The sequence below is a fragment of the Schistocerca piceifrons genome, unplaced genomic scaffold, assembly GCF_021461385.2.
Source record: "Schistocerca piceifrons isolate TAMUIC-IGC-003096 unplaced genomic scaffold, iqSchPice1.1 HiC_scaffold_446, whole genome shotgun sequence".
Taxonomy (NCBI): Eukaryota; Metazoa; Arthropoda; class Insecta; order Orthoptera; family Acrididae; genus Schistocerca; species Schistocerca piceifrons.
In genome coordinates, this window is record NW_025728674.1 from 39,620 (window position 1) to 52,541 (window position 12,922).

Sequence of the window (12,922 nt, forward strand, 5' to 3'; positions counted from 1 at the left end):
GCAGCGAGCGGCAGTCGAGCAAAGTCGGGACAAGTCGGGACGGGGACAGGGATAGGAATGGTGCGAATGCACTGCGAACTACGCAGACACCTGGTGTGAGGCGAGGCGAGGCGAGGAAGCCCACATCGCTACCAGTGGCGCCCTCCAGCACGACACTGCCACACCCCGCACAGGCCCTCCGCTGGACACCAGGGACAAGATGCGCCCTCCGCTAGTGTCGAAGGCTGCACGCGCCCAGCGAATGACAGGACGTGCAACGAGCAGCAGTGCGTCTCACACACGCGGCGGTGCGCCCGCTAATTCGGCCGTCGCTCCGCTGGGACGCCGGGCGCGCCCCCCGCGCCGTCCTCGAGGAGCCGGCTGTTGCGGAAGGAAGTGCTTTCGTCAAATGCGGCGGAAAACTAACATTTTGTGTATTGGGAGAGAAGCCGAACGCGTATTCTGCCGTGCTCCTACATTACATGAGTGCCAACGGCCATACCATGATGATTGCACCGGTTCTCGTCCGATCACCGAAGTTAAGCATCATTGGGCCCGGTTAGTACTTGGATGGGTGACCGCCTGGGAAACCCGGGTGCTGTTGGCTCCCTTCTTTTTTTTTGTTATTATGTCGCTACCCCTGGCAGCCCAATAAAAAAAGAAAGGTGCTGTTGGATCCCTTACATTTTCTCCTTTTTGCATCGCTACCCCTGCCAGCCCTCTTTTCATACTACCTTTCCGTTGTGACAAAGATGCTTCCTTCAGCAATTTAAACGTGCCAAGAAATCCTTGACAATAACGAAACACTACGAATCGACAGATGTGATCTGAAATAAGCCCGGGCCTCCTACTGTTTCGTAGCAGTGCAAAGTTCCAACAAAAAGAAATTGAAAATAAACGACTGTAATAAACATAAGATACGATATTAATGGCCTCAGCTCGAAGAAGAATGTGCCAAGGAAGATTTCCAAAGAGTCTCTGGAGATAACAAAACAGTACGAACCGACAGATACGTTCTGAAATACGTCAGGGCTTATTGTTTTGTTGCATTGTACGGCTGCAGATTTGTAAACAAAAATTTCTCTTTCGTCGCTAGAAGAGATGGATGCTTTGGCGACCCTCCTGTGTCCTGCGTCCCTGTTTTCGCACCTTTCCACGGCACGGCGCTGCCCTACCCGCCGCAAACGGCGTCTCGGACACGCCCGTTAGGCCCACGGCCGTCTCGCAGATGTTTGTCGTGCTTGTACTGTCATATGGGCCACGACCCGAGCGGCAGCGAGCGGCAGTCGAGCAAAGTCGGGACAAGTCGGGACGGGGACAGGGATAGGAATGGTGCGAATGCACTGCGAACTACGCAGACACCTGGTGTGAGGCGAGGCGAGGCGAGGCGAGGAAGCCCACATCGCTACCAGTGGCGCCCTCCAGCACGACACTGCCACACCCCGCACAGGCCCTCCGCTGGACACCAGGGACAAGATGCGCCCTCCGCTAGTGTCGAAGGCTGCACGCGCCCAGCGAATGACAGGACGTGCAACGAGCAGCAGTGCGTCTCACACACGCGGCGGTGCGCCCGCTAATTCGGCCGTCGCTCCGCTGGGACGCCGGGCGCGCCCCCCGCGCCGTCCTCGAGGAGCCGGCTGTTGCGGAAGGAAGTGCTTTCGTCAAATGCGGCGGAAAACTAACATTTTGTGTATTGGGAGAGAAGCCGAACGCGTATTCTGCCGTGCTCCTACATTACATGAGTGCCAACGGCCATACCATGATGATTGCACCGGTTCTCGTCCGATCACCGAAGTTAAGCATCATTGGGCCCGGTTAGTACTTGGATGGGTGACCGCCTGGGAAACCCGGGTGCTGTTGGCTCCCTTCTTTTTTTTTGTTATTATGTCGCTACCCCTGGCAGCCCAATAAAAAAAGAAAGGTGCTGTTGGATCCCTTACATTTTCTCCTTTTTGCATCGCTACCCCTGCCAGCCCTCTTTTCATACTACCTTTCCGTTGTGACAAAGATGCTTCCTTCAGCAATTTAAACGTGCCAAGAAATCCTTGACAATAACGAAACACTACGAATCGACAGATGTGATCTGAAATAAGCCCGGGCCTCCTACTGTTTCGTAGCAGTGCAAAGTTCCAACAAAAAGAAATTGAAAATAAACGACTGTAATAAACATAAGATACGATATTAATGGCCTCAGCTCGAAGAAGAATGTGCCAAGGAAGATTTCCAAAGAGTCTCTGGAGATAACAAAACAGTACGAACCGACAGATACGTTCTGAAATACGTCAGGGCTTATTGTTTTGTTGCATTGTACGGCTGCAGATTTGTAAACAAAAATTTCTCTTTCGTCGCTAGAAGAGATGGATGCTTTGGCGACCCTCCTGTGTCCTGCGTCCCTGTTTTCGCACCTTTCCACGGCACGGCGCTGCCCTACCCGCCGCAAACGGCGTCTCGGACACGCCCGTTAGGCCCACGGCCGTCTCGCAGATGTTTGTCGTGCTTGTACTGTCATATGGGCCACGACCCGAGCGGCAGCGAGCGGCAGTCGAGCAAAGTCGGGACAAGTCGGGACGGGGACAGGGATAGGAATGGTGCGAATGCACTGCGAACTACGCAGACACCTGGTGTGAGGCGAGGCGAGGCGAGGCGAGGAAGCCCACATCGCTACCAGTGGCGCCCTCCAGCACGACACTGCCACACCCCGCACAGGCCCTCCGCTGGACACCAGGGACAAGATGCGCCCTCCGCTAGTGTCGAAGGCTGCACGCGCCCAGCGAATGACAGGACGTGCAACGAGCAGCAGTGCGTCTCACACACGCGGCGGTGCGCCCGCTAATTCGGCCGTCGCTCCGCTGGGACGCCGGGCGCGCCCCCCGCGCCGTCCTCGAGGAGCCGGCTGTTGCGGAAGGAAGTGCTTTCGTCAAATGCGGCGGAAAACTAACATTTTGTGTATTGGGAGAGAAGCCGAACGCGTATTCTGCCGTGCTCCTACATTACATGAGTGCCAACGGCCATACCATGATGATTGCACCGGTTCTCGTCCGATCACCGAAGTTAAGCATCATTGGGCCCGGTTAGTACTTGGATGGGTGACCGCCTGGGAAACCCGGGTGCTGTTGGCTCCCTTCTTTTTTTTTGTTATTATGTCGCTACCCCTGGCAGCCCAATAAAAAAAGAAAGGTGCTGTTGGATCCCTTACATTTTCTCCTTTTTGCATCGCTACCCCTGCCAGCCCTCTTTTCATACTACCTTTCCGTTGTGACAAAGATGCTTCCTTCAGCAATTTAAACGTGCCAAGAAATCCTTGACAATAACGAAACACTACGAATCGACAGATGTGATCTGAAATAAGCCCGGGCCTCCTACTGTTTCGTAGCAGTGCAAAGTTCCAACAAAAAGAAATTGAAAATAAACGACTGTAATAAACATAAGATACGATATTAATGGCCTCAGCTCGAAGAAGAATGTGCCAAGGAAGATTTCCAAAGAGTCTCTGGAGATAACAAAACAGTACGAACCGACAGATACGTTCTGAAATACGTCAGGGCTTATTGTTTTGTTGCATTGTACGGCTGCAGATTTGTAAACAAAAATTTCTCTTTCGTCGCTAGAAGAGATGGATGCTTTGGCGACCCTCCTGTGTCCTGCGTCCCTGTTTTCGCACCTTTCCACGGCACGGCGCTGCCCTACCCGCCGCAAACGGCGTCTCGGACACGCCCGTTAGGCCCACGGCCGTCTCGCAGATGTTTGTCGTGCTTGTACTGTCATATGGGCCACGACCCGAGCGGCAGCGAGCGGCAGTCGAGCAAAGTCGGGACAAGTCGGGACGGGGACAGGGATAGGAATGGTGCGAATGCACTGCGAACTACGCAGACACCTGGTGTGAGGCGAGGCGAGGCGAGGAGAGAGCCCACATCGCTACCAGTGGCGCCCTCCAGCACGACACTGCCACACCCCGCACAGGCCCTCCGCTGGACACCAGGGACAAGATGCGCCCTCCGCTAGTGTCGAAGGCTGCACGCGCCCAGCGAATGACAGGACGTGCAACGAGCAGCAGTGCGTCTCACACACGCGGCGGTGCGCCCGCTAATTCGGCCGTCGCTCCGCTGGGACGCCGGGCGCGCCCCCCGCGCCGTCCTCGAGGAGCCGGCTGTTGCGGAAGGAAGTGCTTTCGTCAAATGCGGCGGAAAACTAACATTTTGTGTATTGGGAGAGAAGCCGAACGCGTATTCTGCCGTGCTCCTACATTACATGAGTGCCAACGGCCATACCATGATGATTGCACCGGTTCTCGTCCGATCACCGAAGTTAAGCATCATTGGGCCCGGTTAGTACTTGGATGGGTGACCGCCTGGGAAACCCGGGTGCTGTTGGCTCCCTTCTTTTTTTTTGTTATTATGTCGCTACCCCTGGCAGCCCAATAAAAAAAGAAAGGTGCTGTTGGATCCCTTACATTTTCTCCTTTTTGCATCGCTACCCCTGCCAGCCCTCTTTTCATACTACCTTTCCGTTGTGACAAAGATGCTTCCTTCAGCAATTTAAACGTGCCAAGAAATCCTTGACAATAACGAAACACTACGAATCGACAGATGTGATCTGAAATAAGCCCGGGCCTCCTACTGTTTCGTAGCAGTGCAAAGTTCCAACAAAAAGAAATTGAAAATAAACGACTGTAATAAACATAAGATACGATATTAATGGCCTCAGCTCGAAGAAGAATGTGCCAAGGAAGATTTCCAAAGAGTCTCTGGAGATAACAAAACAGTACGAACCGACAGATACGTTCTGAAATACGTCAGGGCTTATTGTTTTGTTGCATTGTACGGCTGCAGATTTGTAAACAAAAATTTCTCTTTCGTCGCTAGAAGAGATGGATGCTTTGGCGACCCTCCTGTGTCCTGCGTCCCTGTTTTCGCACCTTTCCACGGCACGGCGCTGCCCTACCCGCCGCAAACGGCGTCTCGGACACGCCCGTTAGGCCCACGGCCGTCTCGCAGATGTTTGTCGTGCTTGTACTGTCATATGGGCCACGACCCGAGCGGCAGCGAGCGGCAGTCGAGCAAAGTCGGGACAAGTCGGGACGGGGACAGGGATAGGAATGGTGCGAATGCACTGCGAACTACGCAGACACCTGGTGTGAGGCGAGGCGAGGCGAGGCGAGGAAGCCCACATCGCTACCAGTGGCGCCCTCCAGCACGACACTGCCACACCCCGCACAGGCCCTCCGCTGGACACCAGGGACAAGATGCGCCCTCCGCTAGTGTCGAAGGCTGCACGCGCCCAGCGAATGACAGGACGTGCAACGAGCAGCAGTGCGTCTCACACACGCGGCGGTGCGCCCGCTAATTCGGCCGTCGCTCCGCTGGGACGCCGGGCGCGCCCCCCGCGCCGTCCTCGAGGAGCCGGCTGTTGCGGAAGGAAGTGCTTTCGTCAAATGCGGCGGAAAACTAACATTTTGTGTATTGGGAGAGAAGCCGAACGCGTATTCTGCCGTGCTCCTACATTACATGAGTGCCAACGGCCATACCATGATGATTGCACCGGTTCTCGTCCGATCACCGAAGTTAAGCATCATTGGGCCCGGTTAGTACTTGGATGGGTGACCGCCTGGGAAACCCGGGTGCTGTTGGCTCCCTTCTTTTTTTTTGTTATTATGTCGCTACCCCTGGCAGCCCAATAAAAAAAGAAAGGTGCTGTTGGATCCCTTACATTTTCTCCTTTTTGCATCGCTACCCCTGCCAGCCCTCTTTTCATACTACCTTTCCGTTGTGACAAAGATGCTTCCTTCAGCAATTTAAACGTGCCAAGAAATCCTTGACAATAACGAAACACTACGAATCGACAGATGTGATCTGAAATAAGCCCGGGCCTCCTACTGTTTCGTAGCAGTGCAAAGTTCCAACAAAAAGAAATTGAAAATAAACGACTGTAATAAACATAAGATACGATATTAATGGCCTCAGCTCGAAGAAGAATGTGCCAAGGAAGATTTCCAAAGAGTCTCTGGAGATAACAAAACAGTACGAACCGACAGATACGTTCTGAAATACGTCAGGGCTTATTGTTTTGTTGCATTGTACGGCTGCAGATTTGTAAACAAAAATTTCTCTTTCGTCGCTAGAAGAGATGGATGCTTTGGCGACCCTCCTGTGTCCTGCGTCCCTGTTTTCGCACCTTTCCACGGCACGGCGCTGCCCTACCCGCCGCAAACGGCGTCTCGGACACGCCCGTTAGGCCCACGGCCGTCTCGCAGATGTTTGTCGTGCTTGTACTGTCATATGGGCCACGACCCGAGCGGCAGCGAGCGGCAGTCGAGCAAAGTCGGGACAAGTCGGGACGGGGACAGGGATAGGAATGGTGCGAATGCACTGCGAACTACGCAGACACCTGGTGTGAGGCGAGGCGAGGCGAGGCGAGGAAGCCCACATCGCTACCAGTGGCGCCCTCCAGCACGACACTGCCACACCCCGCACAGGCCCTCCGCTGGACACCAGGGACAAGATGCGCCCTCCGCTAGTGTCGAAGGCTGCACGCGCCCAGCGAATGACAGGACGTGCAACGAGCAGCAGTGCGTCTCACACACGCGGCGGTGCGCCCGCTAATTCGGCCGTCGCTCCGCTGGGACGCCGGGCGCGCCCCCCGCGCCGTCCTCGAGGAGCCGGCTGTTGCGGAAGGAAGTGCTTTCGTCAAATGCGGCGGAAAACTAACATTTTGTGTATTGGGAGAGAAGCCGAACGCGTATTCTGCCGTGCTCCTACATTACATGAGTGCCAACGGCCATACCATGATGATTGCACCGGTTCTCGTCCGATCACCGAAGTTAAGCATCATTGGGCCCGGTTAGTACTTGGATGGGTGACCGCCTGGGAAACCCGGGTGCTGTTGGCTCCCTTCTTTTTTTTTGTTATTATGTCGCTACCCCTGGCAGCCCAATAAAAAAAGAAAGGTGCTGTTGGATCCCTTACATTTTCTCCTTTTTGCATCGCTACCCCTGCCAGCCCTCTTTTCATACTACCTTTCCGTTGTGACAAAGATGCTTCCTTCAGCAATTTAAACGTGCCAAGAAATCCTTGACAATAACGAAACACTACGAATCGACAGATGTGATCTGAAATAAGCCCGGGCCTCCTACTGTTTCGTAGCAGTGCAAAGTTCCAACAAAAAGAAATTGAAAATAAACGACTGTAATAAACATAAGATACGATATTAATGGCCTCAGCTCGAAGAAGAATGTGCCAAGGAAGATTTCCAAAGAGTCTCTGGAGATAACAAAACAGTACGAACCGACAGATACGTTCTGAAATACGTCAGGGCTTATTGTTTTGTTGCATTGTACGGCTGCAGATTTGTAAACAAAAATTTCTCTTTCGTCGCTAGAAGAGATGGATGCTTTGGCGACCCTCCTGTGTCCTGCGTCCCTGTTTTCGCACCTTTCCACGGCACGGCGCTGCCCTACCCGCCGCAAACGGCGTCTCGGACACGCCCGTTAGGCCCACGGCCGTCTCGCAGATGTTTGTCGTGCTTGTACTGTCATATGGGCCACGACCCGAGCGGCAGCGAGCGGCAGTCGAGCAAAGTCGGGACAAGTCGGGACGGGGACAGGGATAGGAATGGTGCGAATGCACTGCGAACTACGCAGACACCTGGTGTGAGGCGAGGCGAGGCGAGGCGAGGAAGCCCACATCGCTACCAGTGGCGCCCTCCAGCACGACACTGCCACACCCCGCACAGGCCCTCCGCTGGACACCAGGGACAAGATGCGCCCTCCGCTAGTGTCGAAGGCTGCACGCGCCCAGCGAATGACAGGACGTGCAACGAGCAGCAGTGCGTCTCACACACGCGGCGGTGCGCCCGCTAATTCGGCCGTCGCTCCGCTGGGACGCCGGGCGCGCCCCCCGCGCCGTCCTCGAGGAGCCGGCTGTTGCGGAAGGAAGTGCTTTCGTCAAATGCGGCGGAAAACTAACATTTTGTGTATTGGGAGAGAAGCCGAACGCGTATTCTGCCGTGCTCCTACATTACATGAGTGCCAACGGCCATACCATGATGATTGCACCGGTTCTCGTCCGATCACCGAAGTTAAGCATCATTGGGCCCGGTTAGTACTTGGATGGGTGACCGCCTGGGAAACCCGGGTGCTGTTGGCTCCCTTCTTTTTTTTTGTTATTATGTCGCTACCCCTGGCAGCCCAATAAAAAAAGAAAGGTGCTGTTGGATCCCTTACATTTTCTCCTTTTTGCATCGCTACCCCTGCCAGCCCTCTTTTCATACTACCTTTCCGTTGTGACAAAGATGCTTCCTTCAGCAATTTAAACGTGCCAAGAAATCCTTGACAATAACGAAACACTACGAATCGACAGATGTGATCTGAAATAAGCCCGGGCCTCCTACTGTTTCGTAGCAGTGCAAAGTTCCAACAAAAAGAAATTGAAAATAAACGACTGTAATAAACATAAGATACGATATTAATGGCCTCAGCTCGAAGAAGAATGTGCCAAGGAAGATTTCCAAAGAGTCTCTGGAGATAACAAAACAGTACGAACCGACAGATACGTTCTGAAATACGTCAGGGCTTATTGTTTTGTTGCATTGTACGGCTGCAGATTTGTAAACAAAAATTTCTCTTTCGTCGCTAGAAGAGATGGATGCTTTGGCGACCCTCCTGTGTCCTGCGTCCCTGTTTTCGCACCTTTCCACGGCACGGCGCTGCCCTACCCGCCGCAAACGGCGTCTCGGACACGCCCGTTAGGCCCACGGCCGTCTCGCAGATGTTTGTCGTGCTTGTACTGTCATATGGGCCACGACCCGAGCGGCAGCGAGCGGCAGTCGAGCAAAGTCGGGACAAGTCGGGACGGGGACAGGGATAGGAATGGTGCGAATGCACTGCGAACTACGCAGACACCTGGTGTGAGGCGAGGCGAGGCGAGGCGAGGAAGCCCACATCGCTACCAGTGGCGCCCTCCAGCACGACACTGCCACACCCCGCACAGGCCCTCCGCTGGACACCAGGGACAAGATGCGCCCTCCGCTAGTGTCGAAGGCTGCACGCGCCCAGCGAATGACAGGACGTGCAACGAGCAGCAGTGCGTCTCACACACGCGGCGGTGCGCCCGCTAATTCGGCCGTCGCTCCGCTGGGACGCCGGGCGCGCCCCCCGCGCCGTCCTCGAGGAGCCGGCTGTTGCGGAAGGAAGTGCTTTCGTCAAATGCGGCGGAAAACTAACATTTTGTGTATTGGGAGAGAAGCCGAACGCGTATTCTGCCGTGCTCCTACATTACATGAGTGCCAACGGCCATACCATGATGATTGCACCGGTTCTCGTCCGATCACCGAAGTTAAGCATCATTGGGCCCGGTTAGTACTTGGATGGGTGACCGCCTGGGAAACCCGGGTGCTGTTGGCTCCCTTCTTTTTTTTTGTTATTATGTCGCTACCCCTGGCAGCCCAATAAAAAAAGAAAGGTGCTGTTGGATCCCTTACATTTTCTCCTTTTTGCATCGCTACCCCTGCCAGCCCTCTTTTCATACTACCTTTCCGTTGTGACAAAGATGCTTCCTTCAGCAATTTAAACGTGCCAAGAAATCCTTGACAATAACGAAACACTACGAATCGACAGATGTGATCTGAAATAAGCCCGGGCCTCCTACTGTTTCGTAGCAGTGCAAAGTTCCAACAAAAAGAAATTGAAAATAAACGACTGTAATAAACATAAGATACGATATTAATGGCCTCAGCTCGAAGAAGAATGTGCCAAGGAAGATTTCCAAAGAGTCTCTGGAGATAACAAAACAGTACGAACCGACAGATACGTTCTGAAATACGTCAGGGCTTATTGTTTTGTTGCATTGTACGGCTGCAGATTTGTAAACAAAAATTTCTCTTTCGTCGCTAGAAGAGATGGATGCTTTGGCGACCCTCCTGTGTCCTGCGTCCCTGTTTTCGCACCTTTCCACGGCACGGCGCTGCCCTACCCGCCGCAAACGGCGTCTCGGACACGCCCGTTAGGCCCACGGCCGTCTCGCAGATGTTTGTCGTGCTTGTACTGTCATATGGGCCACGACCCGAGCGGCAGCGAGCGGCAGTCGAGCAAAGTCGGGACAAGTCGGGACGGGGACAGGGATAGGAATGGTGCGAATGCACTGCGAACTACGCAGACACCTGGTGTGAGGCGAGGCGAGGCGAGGCGAGGAAGCCCACATCGCTACCAGTGGCGCCCTCCAGCACGACACTGCCACACCCCGCACAGGCCCTCCGCTGGACACCAGGGACAAGATGCGCCCTCCGCTAGTGTCGAAGGCTGCACGCGCCCAGCGAATGACAGGACGTGCAACGAGCAGCAGTGCGTCTCACACACGCGGCGGTGCGCCCGCTAATTCGGCCGTCGCTCCGCTGGGACGCCGGGCGCGCCCCCCGCGCCGTCCTCGAGGAGCCGGCTGTTGCGGAAGGAAGTGCTTTCGTCAAATGCGGCGGAAAACTAACATTTTGTGTATTGGGAGAGAAGCCGAACGCGTATTCTGCCGTGCTCCTACATTACATGAGTGCCAACGGCCATACCATGATGATTGCACCGGTTCTCGTCCGATCACCGAAGTTAAGCATCATTGGGCCCGGTTAGTACTTGGATGGGTGACCGCCTGGGAAACCCGGGTGCTGTTGGCTCCCTTCTTTTTTTTTGTTATTATGTCGCTACCCCTGGCAGCCCAATAAAAAAAGAAAGGTGCTGTTGGATCCCTTACATTTTCTCCTTTTTGCATCGCTACCCCTGCCAGCCCTCTTTTCATACTACCTTTCCGTTGTGACAAAGATGCTTCCTTCAGCAATTTAAACGTGCCAAGAAATCCTTGACAATAACGAAACACTACGAATCGACAGATGTGATCTGAAATAAGCCCGGGCCTCCTACTGTTTCGTAGCAGTGCAAAGTTCCAACAAAAAGAAATTGAAAATAAACGACTGTAATAAACATAAGATACGATATTAATGGCCTCAGCTCGAAGAAGAATGTGCCAAGGAAGATTTCCAAAGAGTCTCTGGAGATAACAAAACAGTACGAACCGACAGATACGTTCTGAAATACGTCAGGGCTTATTGTTTTGTTGCATTGTACGGCTGCAGATTTGTAAACAAAAATTTCTCTTTCGTCGCTAGAAGAGATGGATGCTTTGGCGACCCTCCTGTGTCCTGCGTCCCTGTTTTCGCACCTTTCCACGGCACGGCGCTGCCCTACCCGCCGCAAACGGCGTCTCGGACACGCCCGTTAGGCCCACGGCCGTCTCGCAGATGTTTGTCGTGCTTGTACTGTCATATGGGCCACGACCCGAGCGGCAGCGAGCGGCAGTCGAGCAAAGTCGGGACAAGTCGGGACGGGGACAGGGATAGGAATGGTGCGAATGCACTGCGAACTACGCAGACACCTGGTGTGAGGCGAGGCGAGGCGAGGCGAGGAAGCCCACATCGCTACCAGTGGCGCCCTCCAGCACGACACTGCCACACCCCGCACAGGCCCTCCGCTGGACACCAGGGACAAGATGCGCCCTCCGCTAGTGTCGAAGGCTGCACGCGCCCAGCGAATGACAGGACGTGCAACGAGCAGCAGTGCGTCTCACACACGCGGCGGTGCGCCCGCTAATTCGGCCGTCGCTCCGCTGGGACGCCGGGCGCGCCCCCCGCGCCGTCCTCGAGGAGCCGGCTGTTGCGGAAGGAAGTGCTTTCGTCAAATGCGGCGGAAAACTAACATTTTGTGTATTGGGAGAGAAGCCGAACGCGTATTCTGCCGTGCTCCTACATTACATGAGTGCCAACGGCCATACCATGATGATTGCACCGGTTCTCGTCCGATCACCGAAGTTAAGCATCATTGGGCCCGGTTAGTACTTGGATGGGTGACCGCCTGGGAAACCCGGGTGCTGTTGGCTCCCTTCTTTTTTTTTGTTATTATGTCGCTACCCCTGGCAGCCCAATAAAAAAAGAAAGGTGCTGTTGGATCCCTTACATTTTCTCCTTTTTGCATCGCTACCCCTGCCAGCCCTCTTTTCATACTACCTTTCCGTTGTGACAAAGATGCTTCCTTCAGCAATTTAAACGTGCCAAGAAATCCTTGACAATAACGAAACACTACGAATCGACAGATGTGATCTGAAATAAGCCCGGGCCTCCTACTGTTTCGTAGCAGTGCAAAGTTCCAACAAAAAGAAATTGAAAATAAACGACTGTAATAAACATAAGATACGATATTAATGGCCTCAGCTCGAAGAAGAATGTGCCAAGGAAGATTTCCAAAGAGTCTCTGGAGATAACAAAACAGTACGAACCGACAGATACGTTCTGAAATACGTCAGGGCTTATTGTTTTGTTGCATTGTACGGCTGCAGATTTGTAAACAAAAATTTCTCTTTCGTCGCTAGAAGAGATGGATGCTTTGGCGACCCTCCTGTGTCCTGCGTCCCTGTTTTCGCACCTTTCCACGGCACGGCGCTGCCCTACCCGCCGCAAACGGCGTCTCGGACACGCCCGTTAGGCCCACGGCCGTCTCGCAGATGTTTGTCGTGCTTGTACTGTCATATGGGCCACGACCCGAGCGGCAGCGAGCGGCAGTCGAGCAAAGTCGGGACAAGTCGGGACGGGGACAGGGATAGGAATGGTGCGAATGCACTGCGAACTACGCAGACACCTGGTGTGAGGCGAGGCGAGGCGAGGCGAGGAAGCCCACATCGCTACCAGTGGCGCCCTCCAGCACGACACTGCCACACCCCGCACAGGCCCTCCGCTGGACACCAGGGACAAGATGCGCCCTCCGCTAGTGTCGAAGGCTGCACGCGCCCAGCGAATGACAGGACGTGCAACGAGCAGCAGTGCGTCTCACACACGCGGCGGTGCGCCCGCTAATTCGGCCGTCGCTCCGCTGGGACGCCGGGCGCGCCCCCCGCGCCGTCCTCGAGGAGCCGGCTGT

At 54.5% G+C, this 12,922-nt stretch overlaps 10 non-coding genes across 10 annotated transcripts; all 10 read left to right on the plus strand.

Moving 5' to 3' along the window:
• The first annotated feature begins 467 nt into the window (after positions 1–467).
• Positions 468–586, plus strand: LOC124750795. Its single transcript, XR_007011961.1, has one exon. It is a non-coding gene; the product is annotated as a 5S ribosomal RNA (ribosomal RNA).
• A 1,137-nt stretch (positions 587–1,723) lies between these two features.
• Positions 1,724–1,842, plus strand: LOC124750797. Its single transcript, XR_007011962.1, has one exon. It is a non-coding gene; the product is annotated as a 5S ribosomal RNA (ribosomal RNA).
• Positions 1,843–2,979: 1,137 nt separating this feature from the next.
• Positions 2,980–3,098, plus strand: LOC124750798. Its single transcript, XR_007011963.1, has one exon. It is a non-coding gene; the product is annotated as a 5S ribosomal RNA (ribosomal RNA).
• Positions 3,099–4,233: 1,135 nt separating this feature from the next.
• On the plus strand, positions 4,234–4,352 carry LOC124750799. The gene has a single exon (XR_007011964.1). It is a non-coding gene; the product is annotated as a 5S ribosomal RNA (ribosomal RNA).
• A 1,137-nt stretch (positions 4,353–5,489) lies between these two features.
• Positions 5,490–5,608, plus strand: LOC124750800. The gene has a single exon (XR_007011965.1). It is a non-coding gene; the product is annotated as a 5S ribosomal RNA (ribosomal RNA).
• A 1,137-nt stretch (positions 5,609–6,745) lies between these two features.
• LOC124750801 lies at positions 6,746–6,864 on the plus strand. The gene has a single exon (XR_007011966.1). It is a non-coding gene; the product is annotated as a 5S ribosomal RNA (ribosomal RNA).
• Positions 6,865–8,001: 1,137 nt separating this feature from the next.
• LOC124750802 lies at positions 8,002–8,120 on the plus strand. Its single transcript, XR_007011967.1, has one exon. It is a non-coding gene; the product is annotated as a 5S ribosomal RNA (ribosomal RNA).
• Positions 8,121–9,257: 1,137 nt separating this feature from the next.
• LOC124750803 lies at positions 9,258–9,376 on the plus strand. The gene has a single exon (XR_007011968.1). It is a non-coding gene; the product is annotated as a 5S ribosomal RNA (ribosomal RNA).
• Positions 9,377–10,513: 1,137 nt separating this feature from the next.
• On the plus strand, positions 10,514–10,632 carry LOC124750804. The gene has a single exon (XR_007011969.1). It is a non-coding gene; the product is annotated as a 5S ribosomal RNA (ribosomal RNA).
• Positions 10,633–11,769: 1,137 nt separating this feature from the next.
• LOC124750805 lies at positions 11,770–11,888 on the plus strand. Its single transcript, XR_007011970.1, has one exon. It is a non-coding gene; the product is annotated as a 5S ribosomal RNA (ribosomal RNA).
• Positions 11,889–12,922: the final 1,034 nt, after the last annotated feature.